Genomic DNA, 18,064 nt, shown 5'->3' with positions numbered 1-18,064 from the left:
CTACTTGATGATGAATAACTCGCTTTTAGCTTCTTCTAAAAGACAAGATGGTTTCATTTTAAACATTTAGATATTATATCTACTTAGAATTTATCCTGGTTAGCTGTGAGGAATCAGTCCAACTTTGATTTTTTCCCTATTTGATTAACTTTAATTTTATGCTATTTAATAATGATACCCTCTCTTGTTTTGTGACACTCAAGGTACTGCCAATACTCTATAAATGTTTTCTAAAAATCTAAGTTTTCTTGACTTTAGTTAGCAAAACAATAGCTCAGAGAGCTTCTGTAACTCATCGTAGACCGTAGTATATTTTGGAGGTTAGGGAGATGATGGGATGGAAATGTCTTGAAATCATACGAAGAATAATGCTTGTTGCATTTCTATCATCACTGCTATTTGGAAATGTGCTTACTCAAGATATGTATTCCCAATAATAACAATTTAAAATGGTAAAGTCTGACTTCAGTGAATTCAGTCACTTAAAACTGGCATATTTAATGTTCTACTTAATAATTTACACTCTTTTTAGACATGGCGTCATTAATCTCCTATAGGCTTGGGGCAGGTAGCTGGCTCCTGTGTGCTTTCTAAGATGCTGCTGAGCCCCGAGTCTTCCAAGGTGAAGCATCTGAGTATCTGAAGCCCCTCTGAGTCTACGCATAGAGAGGGAAGACACATCTTGGATCCTTAAGTGGTAGTTTTTGGCAACGGGACCAACCAAATCCAGATACTCAGGGACACTCTACTAATCTTCCTCTCACTGCAAGGAGAATGTACTAGGCATTGTGATTCTCTAGTGGGATAGAAACTAATATGCATCCAACAGCAACAGTGTCAGGGGCACTGCTGAGTAAAAATCCTTTGACAAGTATAAGCAGACATCTGCTCGAGCTCTGTCACATCACATTAGAGTTGTTTGTTTACTGCTTTGTCTCTTCCAGGAGACTGGGGTCTTTTCTAAGGGCAGAAAGAAGCCTTTGTTTTCTTCGAACTCCTATAGCTTAGTACACTCATCCCTCTCTAGAGGAATGTGTTTATTGCATACTGTCTCTCTTTCTCGGACAGTCTGCTTATATACGCCACTCTTCAATACACACCATTTGTTGAGCAGTTTCTGCATGTCTGCCACTGAATTAAAGCACTTCTCATGCATCACATTTTTAATACTCACAACTGCTCTATGAGGGTGGTACTATTATTTCCCCCATTGTAATACTGAGGAAGAACCGGACATGGAACAACGGACTGGTTCCAAGTTGGCAAAGGAGTACATCAAGGCTGTATATTGTCACCCTGCTTATTTAACTTATATGCAGAGTACATCATTCAAAATGCCGGGCTGGATGAAGCACAAGCTGAAATCAAGATTGCTGGGAGAAATATCAATAACCTCAGATATGCAGATAATAACCTCAGATATGCAGATGACACCAACCATATGGCTGAAAGTGAAGAGGAACTGAAAAGCCTCTTGATGAAAGTGAAAGAAGAGAGTGAAAAAGCTGGCTTAAAATTTAACATTCAAAAAATGAAGACCATCCATGGCATCCAGTCCTATCACTTCATGGCAAATAGATGGGGAAACAATGGAAACAGTGAGAGACTTTATTTTTTTGCACTCCAAAATCAAAGCAGATGGTGACTGCAGCCATGAAATTAAAAGATGCTTGCTCCTTGGAACAAAAGCTATGACCAACCTAGACAGCATATTAAAAAGCAGAGACATTAAAGGTCTGTCTAGTCAAAGCTAAGGTTTTTCCAGTAGTCATGTATGGATGTGAGAGTTAGACCATAAAGAAGAATTGATGCTTTTAAATTGTGGTGTGGAGAAGACTCTTTAGAGTCCCTGGGACTGCAAGGGTATCCAATCAGTCCATCCTAAAGGAAATCAGTCCTGAATATTCATTGGAAGGACTGATGCTGAAGCTCCAATCTTTTGGCCACCTGATGTGAAGAACTGACTTATTGGAAAAGACCCTGATGCTGGGAAATATTGAAGGCAGGAGGAGAAGGAGACAATAGTGGATGAGACGGTTGGATGGTGTCACTGACTCCATGGACATGAGTTTGAACAAGCTCTGGGAGTTGGTGATGGACAGGGAGGCCTGGCACGCTGCAGTCCGTGGGGTTGCAAAGAATTGGCCATGACTGACTGAGTGACTGACTGAATAGTGAGGAAACTAAAGGATTGAGAGGTTAAGTAACTTGCCCACAGTCACACAGGCAAAAAATGGTGGAGCCAAGATTCAAATTCCTGATTGTCTAATTCCAGTGCCCACTGATCTTAATGACTACATCACATTGTTTCTCTCCAGTCTGTTGAAGAAAATTTCCCCAGTCTGTGGAAGAAAAAAAAAATTCTATGTAAAACAGTACTTACACTTCTGCCTTCCAGAAAAATGTCATCATCCAGCCCATGGGATATGGCTTTTTTATGATTGCTGTTATTTGTCTAGGAAAATACTTTGATGTTCCTATTTGAGTAATCCCACTCCCACCCCTCCCAGGGCAAGAGAAGTAGTGAGTGAAACTAAGAAGCCCAAATTACTTCATATATAAAAGGAATAGGGTCTGTGAGTTTATAGCTGGTCAACAGAGACAGCGTAAAGCACCCTAAAGAGATGAACAGGGCACAAGGGAATGACAGCTGGATGGGACAGTGAAACCCTATGTGAGATCATGGTCAGTGAGGAACTTCTATGGTGAGGAAGACTTAAGAAATGTACAAATAAAAAAAAAAAAAGAAATGTACAAATAACCCTGAACCATCAGCAATAGTTTGCGACCCACAGCAAGCACATGTAAGCAGTGTTTTGCCTGGGTTTGCAGAGAGGGAGAAAGAGGAATGGTCCTGGAAGGTGGGCAGCAGAGGCAAGAGTTGAAAGCAACAACTTTCAACTTTCAACTGTTTGGAACAGGCAGTAGCAGTGGAAAAAGCAAGTATCATCAACAGCCCACTGCTAAACAAGACACCCAGAAACCCACAGGAAATACTGCAAGTGACTTTTCACCTGTAATCTAGAGGCTTGAGCAAAACTGACTCCCAAAAGGTGAATGACATAGAGATGGCCGCGTTCTAGTAACCAACTCTTTTCTCCCCTTCTGTGATTGAACCCAACTGCATTTGTTCAGCTGCATCACATAGAATTTTCTACCAGCGTGCTTATCCTTTTAGTGTCAGTGCAGAGTTTCAGAGTAGAGTTTCAACCTCAGACCTGTTGATATCTTGGGATGAATAATATTGCGTTGTGAAGGGGCTTTAAGATGTAAGCATCTTGTAAGATGTTTAGCAACATCTCTAGATGCCAGTATCTCCAAAGCTGACAATAAAAAATATCTCCAGGCATTGCCAAGTGTCCCAGGGCGGGTGGAGAGGTAGAAATCACAACGGCACTATTTTGTGTGAAAGGGGTTCCCAAACATATTCTGAGTGTATCTACTAAGTCACACTAAGTGGTACATCTTTTGAATGTCTTCAGAGTGGCCAGGAGTGATGCTGCAGCAAGTTCTCAGATCTTCACAAATATTTCGATTGTATTCATGTCATAACAGTGTTTCTCTAGCCTACATTACAGACAAAGTGATGGTATTGCCATTACTGGAACATTGTCGTTTTAACATTTCGTACAAATAAAAATTAAGGTTTGGTTATACACCTTTTTCCTCTAAGCAAATGAGCATTACGTTAGTACGTATCAGGGATGGGTACCCAGCTTTAATATAAATAGTGGCTCCAAGGAACTGAGTAGGGTACTGTCAGAGTCAGATCTGTGGGAAAGGCTGCACAATGAGCTCCAGTGATTCTCCACCTGTGCCTTCTGGAGCTTTCAAGGTGGCTGACATAGACATAAACAACACACTCTCATAGGAGAACCTAGATTCAAACCTTGGTGAAAACCAACATTCTCCAGGGAAGTGAAGGAGGGCAATAACTTACCATCATAACAACTATTACTCTCTCCACCAGCCACGGTCTTTCAGTGCTGTCGCACAGATAAGACTGATGTGTGTGTTTCCCCAGGTAGCTTTCTGCAATTTGACCCATTCTCCTTGCTCCTAAAGCACATCTGAATACGAAAAAGTGAGAGAGACATCATCTACTCTGATTCATGCTTCTAAAATATATCACCATTACACCTGAAGCTAGTAGAATGTTATATGCCAATTTTACCTTAATATAAATAAACGTATCAACATCAAATCTCATTTCCTGTTAATGACAAATTATTGTGTGATATCTCACAACTGATGGCCATATGGTAGACTCGAACCTCTGGTTGACTAGGAAGGATGTGGGGTTGAGATTCAGAGAAACTGGGTTCCTTTCTGAACATCAACTCACTGTTGCTTAAGAAAGGAAGTCTCTCTGCTGATCTGTAGAATGCATAGTTAAATAACCTCTTTCTTTCAGACTTGTTGAGAGGATTAAATCAGGTTTAAAACAATCTGCTATAAATTGCTAAACAAGTGTCCATCACTATCATGACCTCCCACAACCACCAGTACCTTACACAGGTCACCCAGTCCAACTTTGTAGGGTATCCAGCTTTTTCTTGCTACAAGCCCACAGGAAAAGCCTGCTCAGTGGTGTGGTATGTACATTACATGCTTAAGGTGGAAAAGTGTCTACATTGGGGTGAGTTGAAATACTGATCCAGCCCAAATGTCAAGTCTGCTTAAGCAGCTGCTAATGGAAAGGAATTGCCCCAGCTCTTATTTCTTGCTGCTCCCACAGAGTCAAACGGCAGCTGAGAGCCAAGATTCTCTGCCACCAGTTCCTTTCTCAGCAATATAGGCTAGGCCAGTATCCTGGGATCTGACATTAACAATTACGAATTTCTTAAGCAGCAGCAGACTGGGAAAGGCAACTGTCAGTGTTAAAGAAATACGTTGAAACTCAATTTTTTTTTTCTTTTTACAGTAAAAGCCATGAAGATAGACAAATATGCTGAGTTGACTCACCCCCCTCGATATAGAGCAGTCATCTTGATGATGACTCTCATCCTGACGATGCTAAACAGGTGACCTGTTCTGTCAGCGATGAGATCCAGAGCTCTTGGAACACAATGTGTCTCATTATGTCAGCTAGTGGGGGAAAATGTTGACTAAGGCTCTAAGATCCCAAGGGTTTTAATTAATAGGAAAATTTGACTTCATCGCAGTCATTAAATAAATGGAAAGGAAACCAGGAATCAAAATGATAAGGGCGGGTAGCCCAGGCAGGAAGCATGTAGGGAAATGCCCTGCAGGCTTGCATGGGCACTGTTGCAAGTCAAGGCTGGATTGATTAAGAGACTGAAACAGACTCTTGGCCACAAACACAGAGCCTGGAATGTCCACCTTCATTCTCATCCTGTTCTCTTATTGAGCAAACTCCACTTCATCTCTTTATCTTCTGCTTTCCAAGTACTCATCCATCAGCTATTCCACTAATGGCTGCCTTTGCAGGAATGAGAGGCTTAATTATGCTTACCTGTCAGAACAGGATGCAGAAGGTATCTCGTGACATTTCTTACTCTCCTCTCTGCACCTCCATGAACATCTCCTATTCCCAATGCCCAGAATCTGTTCCTCTTTGCTTAAAAACTTCAAACCATCCCCTAAGGCGCACCAGTCTCTATGAAACCTTCCTTGACCTTTCTGGTCATAGTAATTTTTCCTTTTATTGTAACACCTGCAACTTGGTATGTAACACATTTAATAAACACCCAGACATCCTTTTCTCTGTCTCATATGTGCTGACCTTATCTTCCCAAATAGATTATAAACCCCTGAGGACAGGAACCACATCTTAAACTTATTGAAACCGCACACCTAATTCTATGATTTGCCAATTAGCCCAGCTGAGACCCCAGAGTATCTCTCGGATCTGGGGGAGTTTAAGGAGCCCCAAGCTGGCTTCTCTAGAGGAGGGCATCAAATCAGCCCTGCTGTGGGGCCTACACAAACCTTTTCCTTCATCCTAGTCTGTTGCCTAGAGATCAAGTCCCTAGCAGCCTGAATCTGGGTCCCTTTTCAGGGATGTTTGTTCTATCCATCTGTTCCAGATTGGGTGCTGGGCTCCTGCTCCTGTCTGTCCTCCCAAATCCCTCCTCTCAACTGCACTCTGCAGGAATCTGTTCCCATGAGCCCACCATCCACAGCAGCTAGCTTGGGTTTCAGGCTGCCCAGACCTCTCCTCTACATGGTTGTGCTCCACTCACATCTCTTCCCCTTCCTGGCATTACCGGCCAGCCAGCTTCTCAGTCTGACTCTTTCTGCCAAGTCCTTCTGGGAATGTCTGCCTTGCTCCGGGGCTTCTGGCTGGTCTGTGAGTCCTTTCCACTCTGCCATCAACTAAGCCATCATTCTGAAATTAAAAAAAAAATTCACCTGTAAGTTGAAGAAAGCTTGCATATGTGCGTGCAGGTGTGCACACACACACACACACACACACACACACACACACAAAATTCATTTATCAGTTGAGGAGATTTCCACTACCTTTCTAAATTTATACTCTCCCTTTTTGGGCATTTATCATCATTTCTAGGTCTGCCAATGTCCAACTTGGAATTTTCTTTAAATCAAAGGGGCCCTTAGAGATTGTTTATTTCAACTCTCTTATTTTATTCCTAGTCTCTATTTTACTGCCCTACGTTTATGCTTCTATTTAGAAGCCAGTGGCAGAGGACTCTGCTAATGATAACTTTAGTGAGGAATCCTCCTTGTCTGTTAGCAAATGGCCACAGTGCTCAAAGACCTCATAGAAGGTCTCAACTTGGGAATCAGTTACCACCAAAATGTGTTTATCCATTGCTGAGATGAGGTCATTTCCTTCTCAGCCCCAGAAAGGAGACACATATACACCGTAAAAGTACACACACACGCTCTCTCTCCTCCTCTCTCTTTCTTTCACTCTTAATGTGATCAGCCAGCTTTCTGTCTGGAACAATCAAAATACCTCCTAGCTGGAATGACAGCATCATTTTCTTGATGCTGAAATAGGAGAGTGATAAAGCAGGTCGCAGCAGGCACAGCAGAAATGCCCTGCTTTTAAGATTCGTATCTCAAAAACGGTGCCGTGAGACCAAAAATGCAAAGCAGGCTGTGTTATATGCTGGCAAAAATATAGTTAAAAGCAGTCACCTCAACCGTGCTTTCAAGCTCTGGAGGAAGAAACACCACTACTAATTTCCCCTCCTCACCCCGAGGTTGCCATGGACACTGGGATTTTCCCAGAGCCATTCCCTTGCTGCGCTTGATGCTATGAGTGGGCTAAGAAAATTGCAGTATTTCCCACATAATGATCTTGCTATAGCTTTGGAGGTACCAAATCTAACATCTGCAGAGTGTGCCTGTCTCTCCCCTCTCTGCTTTGCTTGGTGAGGGAACTCTTCCCTTTACAGAAAACCCCTGGGAATTACCTTCCCACTGCAGGTTTCTAGCAGATTTCCCCCCCACTTTTTACTTTGACTTTTCTTCGAGTAAGGAGAACAATGCTGGGTTAACACTTTAAGAGCAGCAGCAGCAACCATAGGACAGCGCCATTGGGAGGGAAACAGGATAGAACTCAGAAAAGATGCACTTGAGTCCTGAAGTCAGGATAGTGCAAACCCTTCTTTAGAATGCAGGCACTAATGTTAAAATGGGCTTCCCTGAGGGTTCAGACAGTAAAGAATCTGCCTGCAACGTGGAATACCTGGGTTTGATTCCTTGATTGGGAAGATCCCCTGGACGAGGGCATGGCAACCCACTCCAGGATTCTTGCCTGGAGAATCCCCAGGGATAGAGAGCCTGGCAGGCTACAGTCTATGGGGTTGCAAAGAGTTGGGCACGACTGAGTGACTAAGCACACAGCACAATGTTTAATTAACTCATGTCATCTACAGAGCACTTGGAGTAGAAGCTGCTGCCTTCAAGTAAACATCACTCTATGTGGGGACTTATTCCTGGACACTGGTTGTGAGTCAGTGAAAAACTCCAAATGATCAGTTGCTGTTTTACACTTTCAGTTTATACAACAAATAACAAAAAGGGCTTAGCTCAATTTGCTGGAATCTCCCCACAAGACAGTTCCTTTCTATTCTGAAACCCTGGTTGGTAAATTTTAATTGTAAAAGAGAGGCTTACGTCAAATGAGCAGAAATGAAAGCAGAAATGAGACAATTTATATAGTCTCAGTTTCCATGACTCTCAAAATCATTGATCAGTCAACACACAGCTCAACCAGAAAAACCAAAACCCTTTGTTACAGGCAGAATTCTAAGATGTCCCCCAGGATTTCTGGCCCCTGGTATCCTCAAGATTTCTCGTAGTTGTTGAGTCAAACACTAACCTAGGTGCTGCTGTGAAGAAATTTTGAAGGTGTTATTAAGGTCCCAAATTGGTTGACCTTCAGATAGGGAGATTATCTGGGTGATCTTGACCTAAATTTGCAACTAGAAATCAGAGGCAGAAAAAGTCTCGGAGATTTAAAGTACGGGAAAGGGAGATTCTCCATAGATGGCTTTGAAGATGGAAGAGCCAGGTGACAAGAAATGCAGCGTTTCCAGAATAGCTGAGAGTGGGCCCCTGGTGATAGCCAACCAGGTCACAGGGATCTCAGTCCTCTAGCTGCAGGACCCTGAATTCTGTGACCACCTGTATGAGCTAGTGCAACCCCTAGCTCCAGATGAGAACACAGCCCAGATGATAACTTGATTCAGCCTGGATAGAATCTGAGACAAGTGATGTTCTTCCAAGATGCCTGACCCACCAACACCATAAGATAATAAATGGGAGTTGTTTAAAGGGGTTACATTTGTGATAACTTGTTACTCAGCATGGAAAGCAAATATATACTCTGTAGATGGCATAAAAGTTTCTTATCCAAGACAAAAATCCTAACTCCTCAGAAGAGAGACTGACCCACCATTGTAAATCAGATCTATCAAGTAAGTTCCTTGCTGCTCAAAGTTTGATCTGTGCACCAACAGCACACACACAGCCTGGGAGCTGGTTATAAATGTAGCCTCTCAGAGCAGATCTGCTGAGTCAAAATCCTTATTTTTACAAATCCCCCATGATTCATATGATTTCCCTGGTGGCTCAGCGATAAAGAATCCACCTGCCAATGCTGGAGTCATGGGTTTGCTTCCTGGGTAGGAACCATCCCCTGGAGTAGGAAACGGCAATTCACTCCAATATTCTTGCCTGGAGAATCCCATGGAGAGAGGAGCCTGGTGGGCTACAGTCCATAGAGTCACGAAAGAGATCTAGCAACTAAACAACAATGTGATTCATATGCATACTAAAATGCAAGAGGCACTGGTTACCACTCTAGTTCAGAGCCGGAGAGCTGGAATCAGCAAAACCTGAATTATCACCCTGGCTCAGAGTTTTACTAGCTGTGTGACCTTGGACAAGTTGATGAACTTCTCTGAGCTTCTATTAATCTATAAAGTGGAGCAAACAATATTACCAATTTCATAGGGGGTGCAGTGAGGCTTAAATGGGCCAGCATGTAAAGTGCCCAGTGTCTGGCACGAAGTAAGTAAGGGTTTAATAAATGTTGGTTGTTATTAAATTGGACACTAAGAGTTAAGTGAGCTCAGTAAATAAGGAAAACCGCATCAGCTGGAAACAACGCAGGATCACCGTGGTGAATGTCCTCCTCCGGATAAATACTCCCTCATGGACTTCTCAGAGGCTGCAGAAGGTTGTGACCTTGGATTTCTACCCCAGTAAGCATGCCCTGACACCAGGCTGGGTCAGCATGTCTTTCCATCTTGAAAATCATCTATTGTAACCACCTGTGTCTCCCCTCTTCCCCTCTCAACCTCCTCTGCCAACATTAACCTATTAACCTTGCTGGGCTCCACCTCACTTAGCTAATGAGATCTGACCAGAAACCATAGAGACGGTTGTCAGAACCCCTGAGCAGGTGGTATCCTTGGATATCAATGAGAGCTCACCCCGCAGAAAAGATGAATAGATATGCCGGCCACAGAGCACAAGCTGGATGGCTCTTTTGGTGGAAATCTTAGGTTCTTTTATTTTTGCTGGAGGAAATGGTGACGATGCAGGTAGCATCACAGAACACGAGAACAGATGAGCTCACCGGCGATTATAAATGGCCAGGATCTACGTGAGAGGAGTCATCTGGGATCTGCTCTGGGGAGGCCCAGCTCCCCCTCCTGGCTCCTCTGTTCTTGGCAAACCCTCCTCTCACGTGCTTTATCGTCTCACCCTGAGCCGAAGAAATCTCTACGGTTCAATACAAATCATGAGGATGATGTTGATAATAATAACGGTTCTCATTTGTTGAGAGCTCCGAGTGCCAGGCACTTTCCCTGAATTATTTATACTTGTTATAACAACTCTGTGAGATAGGCATTATTACGTTCCTTTTTAGTCAAGGAAATGGAGGCTCAGAGACGTTAAGTGGCTCACCCAAGTTTACACAGCAGATAAAGAGGCGTTTGGATACAAACCTGGATCTGCTTACTCTGAAGCCTGTGCCATCTTCATTTTGTCTCCACAACAGAGCTGTCATCCTGATTCCTGGTCTATGCTCTCGACTCTCTGCCCAAACCCAGTATTTGGGTCTTTGATACTTTTGCTCATTCAGCACCTGCTGTTTCTTCTCCTCCTCCTCTCCCGTCCCCTCCTCCCTCTTCCTCTTCTTTTTGCTGAATTATAGTTACTTACAATGTTAGTTTCAGTTTTGTACAGCAAAGTGATTTGGTTATACATATACATATATGTATGTATCTATATTCTTTTTTCAATTTTTTCCATTATAGTTTATTAGAAGATATTGACCATAGTTCCCTGTGCTAGATGGTAAATCCTTGTTATCTATTTTATATATGATACCGTGCATCTGTTAATCCCACACTCCTAACCAATCAGCTTCTGAATTGCCTTTCTTCTGTCCTGCCCAGGGGTGTACTACTTCTGTATCTTGACTTCTCTGCTCAGGTGCTTCCCTCTCTGGCCTCTGGACCTGTGCAGCACTCACCTGTTTCCTGTTGGTTTGTATGGTTCTGATCCAGAGTTTCCTCATCTCACTGCTCCTAAGTGTGCTAACTGGGCCTGACCAATGCAGGGCTAGCATGACACCCCTGTGTGCTCAGTCATGTCTGACTCTTTGCGACCACATCAACTGCAGCCCTCCAGGCTCCTCTGTCCATGGGGATTCTCCAGGCAAGAATCCTGGGTTGCCATGCCCTCCTGCAGGGGATCTTCCCAACCCAGGGATCGAGCCCAGGTCTCCCACATTGCAGGCAGATTCTTTACCAGCTGAGCTGCCAGAAAAGCCTGGCATGACACCTCTAGACTCTGGAAACTATCCCTCCCTCTTGACCCCATCTCACAAGTAGGGTCTCCTATATTCTCCAGCCTGGCTCGTGATTACAGAAGAGAATTTCCTGGATGTTTCAGGTGTTAAAGTAATTAAGCAAAGAGACCATTAGATTAAAGTGGCTCTAACACCTTGGCAGCCTATATAAGAAAACCAAAATCTAAACCAGAGTCCATGCACTCCCAGCCTAGAAAATGAAATTTAAGGACAGTCACAAACAGACACCTATAAGGCACCTGCTTAAGCTATAACCTAGCAAATAAGTTCCTTGCTTTGCTTCCATGTCCTTTCTGTAAGAACCTCTCCAGTGCTCCTAACACCTGTGGTTTGGTGTTGCCTGATTTGAATCACTGTGTGCTCAAATAAACTGAGAACTGTTAGTGTCTTTCCATTTACACAGAAAGACCACTCCACCTAGGTTCTGCTCTCTGTTCCTGCTATACCCTGCCTTGAATATTCTTTCTTTGTTTTAAAACCACACTCTATTGCCCAGCTCATACCTGATTCAGTTCCCACCCTCCTACTCACAGAATAATACCTGGACCTGGAATCACAGCCCTTCACCATCTGGTCTCAACGACCCTTTCAAATTCCAACTCTATTTTCCAGCCAACTGTTCCCTCTCTGTTCTCTGTGATTTTCTTTCGGGCCTTTGCCTCTTGCTGTTCTCTGCCAGGAATGCTTCTTTTCTTTGCATCGTTTCTGTATCATCCAAGGTCTATCTCCAAATCCATCATCAACAAGGTCCTACTATATACCACAAGGAACTATATTCAATATCCCGTAATAAACCACAATAGAGTATGAAAAAGCATATATTTATAATTGAATGATTTTGCTGTACAGCATAAATTAATACAACATTGTTAATCAGCTATACTTAAAAATTTTTTGAATCCATCTTCATAAAAATGGCCCTAATCCCCTAGTGGAAAACAGTCTTTTCCTTATGTTGATTGGCTGGGGCACTTTATCTGCATTTTAGTGACACCTAAAAATTTTACACATTTTGCTATGGTTAATTATATACATAATTTTTCTCCCTTTTTGGACTCTAAGGTCTTTGAGAGCAGAGAGCGCTTGATTTTTTTCTTTTGGTAGCCTAACAATACTTAGCAAAGTGCCTTGATAAATGCTTGCAACAAATCTATTGATCCATCAGCTGGACAGTGGATGTATGGATGGGGGAGGATGGGATTTTCCAGGCAGGCCACCATATTAGGAGAAAGGCTGCACTTGTCAGATGAGCCGACTGTCATAACTATGGAAAAGGAAGACTAGCTTGAACAGATAAACTATGCTGGGAGTGACATCAGGCCATGAGGCCATGCATAGTCACCATTTTTTTATGTTTATCATACTATATAAGTAGGATAACTTAAAATATAAATAACAGAAAACCCAACTCAACTTCAAATTAGCTCCGATGGTAAAGAAGCTTTCTGGCCTGAGTACAGGAAATCAGAGGTGGGGGCAGGGTTCAGGATTCAGGGAATCCAGTAGCTCTTTCCATTGCTGTGCTCTCCTGTTCCCAGTGCTGACTTCATTCTAAAGTAAGTTTCCCAGTTCTTAGAGAGTTTTCGGTGTTATTGGGCGAATTGCCTAATTTTCCAAACCTGCTAACTTCATATGGCCCTTTCATTTTCTTTTTGTTCTTGTTTAAAAATATATATTAATAAGTTCATTTTAATTGTCCTCAAGATCTACTGAACTCGATCCAGACTCGGTCACTAGGGCTGTGTGGTGCTTATATCTATCTCTGGCTCCTAAAGTCATGTTTATCATCTCCAAAAGACTCAGTTGCAGAGGAGCTGAAGGTATATGTAGAGGATATGTTCCCAGGAAGACTGAGAGAGGTTTGGAGCCCAGGCTGATGATATCAAATACGCTGAATTTGTCTCTCTGTTTACTTTGATCTGATTCCAGGGGAAAAAGACAATTGCCAGTAAGATTTGTGCCATTTCGTGTAGTTTCTACATTTCGAACTCTCTCATATCTGAGATCTTGTCTCTGATTTTGGCTTTTTTCCAAGGCTTCATCAGTTTCTCCTTTTTTTTGGACTCAGAATCTAGATCTGTATTTTTGAAACCAAATTTGTCCTCAGATCTGGAGCCTCAATTCCTTTAATGAGTTGTTCTCTGGATAAGATTTGTCCGTAAATGAAGGTAAGTGATTGGGAGGAAGAGTAGCTAGCAGGGTGTCATATGTCTTTTCTGCTTTGCATCTTCTCTTCAGGGTGATCTTGTTCTTGGCTTGATTCTGAGACCCCCTCGGGTTCTGATCTTTTCTGGAATTGGTGCCTAGTTCTTCAATTCTGAAACCGTATCTGGATTCTGGACCCTTCAGTGTTGATTTCTAAAGCAAGGCTTTGTTTGGTCGCATAACTTGGGTACGAGATTAGGTGAATTTGGTGTGGCTGCACCTACGCTTTGTTGTTTGGAGAGCTGTCTTGGGCCATGTTGGAAGAGTCATGAAGTCTAAGGATTCAGCCAGAAGCCTATGCTCTTTCTTAAAGGTAAGGAAGCATATTTTCCAGAAGTGCCGAGAAAACCCATTAGTGACTCATTGGTTAAAACTGGCCCAGGCCTGCCTACTCTAGACTCATTCGCTGGCAGTGGGGATGCAAATAGGGCTCAGGCTACTCACGAAACCCCCAGGAGCTGTGGTGGAACTTGTGATGGAGAGTCACTGTAAGACCATTCCAGCAGACTGTTTCATGGGTGCCCCTTCCACTGAGGGTTGACTCTTGTGACCTTCTCATATTAGACAGATAGAAAACAATGGAAAACACATCATCCACGAGATCTCACTGCTATAGATTTCGCAATGTATCTGCTTGCCTAAGAGTCCCTTCAGTGTTTCTTGTGCAAAACCATTAGTTAGTCAATAGGGTCTACTGAACACTTGCTGTTAAGATAGCATCATTCTAAGCACTGTGCAAAGATTGGGCTTCCCTGGTGGCTCAGCTGGTAAAGAATCTGCCACAATGCAGGAGACCTGAGTTGAATCCCTGGGTTGGGAAGATCCCCTGGAGGAAGGCATGGCAACCCACTTCAGTATTCTTGCCTGGAGAATCCCCATGGACAGAGGATCCTGGCGGGCTACAGTTCATGGGGTTGCAAAGAGTCGGACACAACTGATTGACTAAGCATAGCATGCTGCTGCTGCTGCTAAGTCGCTTCAGTCGTGTCCAACTCTGTGTGACCCCATAGACTCTGTGTGACCCCAACCAGGCTCCCCCGTCCCTGAAATTCTCCATGCAAGAACACTGGAGTGGGTTGCCATTTCCTTCTCCAATGCATGAAAGTGAAAAGTGAAAGTGAAGTCTCTCAGTGGTGTCCGACTCTTCACGACCCCATGGACTTCAGCCCACCATGCTCCTCCATCCATGGGATTTTCCAGGCAAGAGTACTGGAGTGGGTTGCCATTGCCTTCACAGCATGGTGCAAAAATTAGAAAAAGAAAGCAGACAATGCTGTGACCTTTTGGAAACCGTGGAATGAGTGTTTAGGGAAATAGTTCTGTTTCAAGGGCAGTGTTAATTCTACTCATTTTCCAGAATGTGGAAACTGCTTGAGTCCCTTCTTCCTTTCCTCATCTTCTGTTATTCAACTCTCCCTTTTCTTGTCACTATTTTTCTTCTCTCTTATTCTTTGCTCATTTTAGAAGGGCAATACAGTAGAGATTAAGAGTGTGGAATAAGGAGTCAGACTTCCTGGGTGAGAATGCTGGCTTTGAGCTCCAGTGGTGACTTTCTAGCTAATTACTTCATTATTCTAAACTTCTGTGTTTTGTAGGTAAGTCATACATAATAATTATACCTACCTCCTGGGATGATGCACATTCAAAATGATTGATAAGGGTTAAGTATTTTAATTTTCTTTTTCATTCATTATCTTTCAATTGGGCCACATTTTGTTCCTGTTCTTCTCTGCTAAACTCCAGACCAGTTGGTGATTAGGAGAGAGAATTACTATTAGACTTATAGAATTAACTTTCTAGTGAGGAGTGGAACAGAACCATTTTATTTCCTTCTTTTTTTCCTTATTATAATTAGGGTATTTCAGAAGCTCTCTGTGAATATAATTTTGGCAGAGATGAAAATGTACAAAACCAGTTGAGAGGAACACATATGTACTATACAGACAAACAGGAGAATGAATGTCCTACTTCAAGAAAGAATCTCCCAGCTGACAATTTCAGCTTCCTCTAAGCCTTGTTTGCTTAACTGATGAGAATACTTTCTAATAAGACCAAGATGAAGGCTTTAATAATTCTAGAATGTGGTCACCCTACTTTATCTCTTTTATGGCTAGAGGCCGCTTCCCTGGCCCTGGCCAGCCACCTGTGAATGCATCCATTGTTTGAAAGATGATCAGCTGGAGGCATCTGATGAAAGCGGGGCACATTCATCATCTTAGCAGGAAACAACTACAATTGAGAGTACATTCCATCCTGGAGGCGGGTTTGTAGGTGAAGAGAACACAGACTCACACCCTTGTAGAGTTCATAGAAAACCAAACAGGTTTGGAGTGGTAAGTTCCGCAGCAGTTGACGGCCCACAGCAAAGATTACCCCTGTGTCCCTTGCCTTCAGTGTCCTAGCTCTGACACTGGAGAATCACTATCTATCCCTTCAGACCAGACCAGTCTAGACTGCTAAATTTCTCCCCACACCACTCACACATGCTTTTCCACGGACTCTCTCCTCTGCCTGAAATATTCTTCTTCCTATATACCTGTAAGGCTGGGACTATCACTTCGTTCAGGCTTTTACTCAAAGTCACCTTCTCTGGGGGACCTTTCAGCCACTCTTTCTGAAATTCACCACTCCTCCAACATTTAAAATCCCCCTTCTTTGTTTTTTTTTTTTCCTCCTCAGGCTTTCTCAATATCTATCATACCATATAGTTTACCTATTTTTTTCTTATTTATTTTCTGTCTTCCCTGATTCAACACAAACCCCCTGAAGGAGAGGTTTGGGTCTGTTTTGTTGACTCTAGTATCCCTGGCACATAGTTGACTCTTAATTCATGTTTATTGAACGAATGAATGAATGAATTGGTGTGATTCATTGATCAATGTATCTGGTTCCCCTCCTCAAATGTGAACTCTATGAGACCAGAAGCTGAGCCTGTTTTACTCACTCCTATATCCCTAGAGCTGAACCAAGGGCCTAGCAGATGGTAGATACTCTCTAAGTATTTTTTAAATAAGTAATTTAAAATATCACAAACGCCAGTATTGAGAGAAGGAATTTCCTGGCGGGAACATGGTAATGCAGATGTCTTCACAGTTCTGAGCCTGCCTAAGCAGTCTCTGAATTAACATCAGAGTAATACTGGGCATGGTTGGGATTACTTTTCATACATGCTTACGGTCTGACAACTTGAAATGACACAAAAGAGTGTGTGGCAGTGGTGTGGTACCAAGCTTTGAGTTTGGGTTCTAAGAGTCAGTGCCTGGGGCAAAAACTGTATCAATAAAAAATTGCCATTAGAAATCTCTTAGATCACCCACATAGTACAGATTATTTGGTTTTATGTATTTTGTGCCAACTCACAGTTAAGTTCAACTCAGCCAGTTTTCCCCCAGAGTTGGAACAGATGGTCATGGCTGTTTCTTTGGTTGAGCACCAGATGAAGTAGTTGGCTTGAATTGAAGGGCCATATTGTTGTGGGGCGGGGGTGGGGGGGTGGGGGGTGAATTACATATATATGTATATAGTCATCTGTATTATTTTCTTTTGTTGAATGTATAGTTTACTTCAAGCAACTTAAATACTTCTGTATGTAACTCCATCGTACTATCTGGTCCTCAGTGTTGTCAGATACTCTTCATTGTTTGTCAGGAAGATAGATGTAAAGGAGGTGGAAAATAATCCTTTGGGGGGCATCACAATTGTTGGCATAACCACTAGGAAAATGTCAATCATAATGACTTTCCAAATTAAAAAAAAAAAACGACTTTTATTTAAATTGTGTACATGCTCTAAATCCCTATAGAAAATAATAAAAAGCATGTGTGGAGTGCTCACTCTGTGTCGAGTACTAGGTTCTTTATGTATATTGTCTCATTGTCCTGCCTCATAGTAACCCTTTGAAGAAGGTATTACAAACCCTGAGGCTCTGCTGTGATTTTTCACAAGAGCCAGGCAGCCACACAAGCTTGGCACGTTGTCCAAAAGAACACATTTAGCTGCAGCCCATGATGGAGCCACTCCCATCCCAGGGCATGATACAAACATTGTTCCAGGGTTGGCTTTCTGTCCACACCAAGTCTGCCAGGCAGGGATGCTTAGAAACCTTTACCACACTTCACAAAAGTACATGGGTGTTATCTATCTCTCTATATAAGGGTAATAAAAGTCAATCAACTTATTTCAAGAGTTCTGTGCTATGATACTCACTTTATTGGTAGCTTTGAAAATTTTTAGTTCCATTTTGATGGGAACTTATGAGTTACTTCGGAGAAGGCAATGGCACCCCACTCCAGTACTCTTGCTTGGAAAATCCCATGGACGGAGGAGCCTGTTAGGCTGCAATCCATGGGGTCGCTAAGGGTCGGACACGACTGAGCGACTTCACTTTCACTTTTCACTTTCATGCATTGGAGAAGGAAATGGCAGCCCACTCCAATGTTCTTGCCTGGAGAATCCCAGGAATGGGGGAGCCTGGTTGGCTGCCATCTATGGGGTCGCACAGAGTTGGACACGACTGAAGTGACTTAGCATAGC

General features: G+C 42.8%; 1 long non-coding RNA gene across 1 annotated transcript; it reads right to left on the bottom strand.

Moving 5' to 3' along the window:
- Positions 1 to 3,314: 3,314 nt before the first annotated feature.
- On the bottom strand, positions 3,315 to 10,576 carry LOC139185361 (uncharacterized). Its single transcript, XR_011568983.1, has 3 exons — positions 10,458 to 10,576; positions 6,207 to 6,352; positions 3,315 to 4,070 (listed from the first exon to the last, which is right to left on the bottom strand). It is a non-coding gene; the product is annotated as an uncharacterized lncRNA (long non-coding RNA).
- Positions 10,577 to 18,064: the final 7,488 nt, after the last annotated feature.

The sequence above is a fragment of the Bos indicus genome, chromosome 10 (assembly GCF_029378745.1).
Source record: "Bos indicus isolate NIAB-ARS_2022 breed Sahiwal x Tharparkar chromosome 10, NIAB-ARS_B.indTharparkar_mat_pri_1.0, whole genome shotgun sequence".
In the NCBI taxonomy this organism is placed as follows: domain Eukaryota; kingdom Metazoa; phylum Chordata; class Mammalia; order Artiodactyla; family Bovidae; genus Bos; species Bos indicus.
The sequence above is the reverse complement of the archived record's forward strand: the minus strand, read 5'-3'. Positions and strand labels throughout refer to the sequence as shown.